Source organism: Amblyomma mixtum, chromosome 2, assembly GCF_055824585.1.
Source record: "Amblyomma mixtum isolate Tamu chromosome 2, ASM5582458v1, whole genome shotgun sequence".
In the NCBI taxonomy this organism is placed as follows: Eukaryota; Metazoa; Arthropoda; class Arachnida; order Ixodida; family Ixodidae; genus Amblyomma; species Amblyomma mixtum.
In genome coordinates this window covers 171,266,064-171,268,220 of record NC_143013.1, presented here as the reverse complement: position 1 = coordinate 171,268,220, position 2,157 = coordinate 171,266,064, and positions in this window count along the sequence as shown.

Genomic DNA, 2,157 nt, shown 5'->3' with positions numbered 1-2,157 from the left:
GGCGGTGATCGGCGAATACTTGCGTTGCCGTTCTCGACTCTAGTGCTACGAGGCGTGTAGTATATGTACGCAACTCGGGGTGGGCTCACATTTTGTTACATTATTTAGAGTTGTCAGAATAGGCCTCTGTCGGGCTTCCCTCACGCTGATAGCTCAAGCGCAGCGACGCTCGAGAAACGAAAAAGAAACATCCTGCATGGTGCACTGCAGAGAAATTACAAGTTAATTCGCCAGGTCCTTCTACCTCGCGCGTCTCTCAAGGAGACAGATCTCATTAGCAATCAATTCCGCAGGAAATGAACATGAGACATTTTGAAAAGCCACAGCATGCCAAGCTGTCTACCGAGGGCGATAGGGTATTAAATCTATTTTGAAGTACGCATTACGAACAAATTAAAGAGTATTTTTCGCGAGACGAGGACCTGTCATGTGAAAAACCAAGAATCCAAGGGCGACAGAATAATTAATTTATTTTCAAGTACGCAAGACCAACAAAGCACACTGTATTTTTTTCCAGACGAGGTCGCGTGATGCCAAAAACCCCAAGCCAAAATTCCTGCTGGGAACGATCAGATTGCTTAGTTAATAGAGGCATTCGTGCTGTTGTTTCGCGCCATACCAATCAGGCAGTCTTCGAGAGAAAAATGGTAGGAACCAATCAAAGGAATGCTTGCGGAGTCCACAAAAGTTTCAGTGTGCGTATTAACCTTGACAGTTTAAATTACAAGCCGGGAAACTAGAAATGTGGAAAGTGTCATGTGAGATTGTAGGCACTGCTGGAGGTGTTTCGGCATTCTTTCCGAAAACTGTCATGTGACGCAATTGCAGCCTCCTGACTGATCGAAGCCCGGCAAAACTTGTTGCAGCTCCGGTGCACTGCGCTCAACACTTTGTTGGTAGGCACTAGGAAGATGTATGCATCAGAACACGGCTCCAAATTAAACAAGCTTGCGTTACTGCGACACTGTTGATGTCGCAGCTTTGAAAGAAATGATTGTTAGCACCAGTATAAGCACTTTTTTTGCAGCTCAGCTGGCACTCCACCGAGAAAGGCATTCCAGGCATGACAAGCTAATCTAAGAGCAGCTGCAGCCCTTTTGCTCCATGGAATAATCTGTTTGTTTGTTTGTTTGTTTGTTTATTGTGCTTAAGACAGTACAGAAGTAGTGCCAAGGGGCAGAGGTAAAAGGCGATAGCAATGAACGCCTGACTGGGCCAATGTCCCTACAAGACTTGCAGCACAAAACAGCACACACATAGGAATGATGCAAATAAAGCAAACTTGCACATGAAGAGAGGCAATCTGTCGATTACAGAGGAAATTAAAAAGAGCAAGATTGAAGCGAGCACTAAGTAGTCAAATTATACAATTGTGTAAACTAGGCACAAAATCACAAAATAAGTTGACAGAATAAGTTGAATAATAAAATACAGAATCAATCAGTGGGCATTAACTCATGCAGTAGAAAATAATCACAGGACAACATTGCATTATGATATGCTATTCGCAAGCAGCATAATTGACCCAATATCTAGATATGCTTACAACTTATCCAGAAGAGAGACAATGTTTTTTCGGCTACGAAGCACGCAGCGCAGCTGAACGCAGGTTTCCTTGAAACACAGAACGAGTAGAGGGCACGGTTTTGAGTGCCCCGCAAAATGGTGGTGAAATAAGAAACAAATCCTGTACTTGATGTGAGGGAGGTTGGGGAGAGGTTGCATTGCTTTCTAGGTGTGTACACATTTTCTCACAACGGGAGCCCATCGGCACAAAGCTGATGCTTAGTTTTACTTAGTTTAGTTTTACTTATTGCAACGAGGGCATGCAACAAGGTAGGCAAAGGTGTTCGTTTAGCGACAATGTTGACGAAGAGAGGAAAGAGTATCCTTTTTGATAAAAAAAAAAATTCTCGTGGTATCTGTCTTGAGCTAAATAAACTGGTGACTCGCTTCTAGTACATAATATTAGGAACGCTGGTAACGCACACGAGACTGGAAATTATGACAGCAAGAATGAGAAAGATGTTTCCTCTAAAGAAAAGTGGAACTCCGTGGTTACCATTAAAAATACAGTTCACCGGAGGTACTGCCTCAACCAGTCATTCTTGCAGTTCTAGGGTTCTCGGTAAGCAGGAAACAAGAGCTGCAATATAA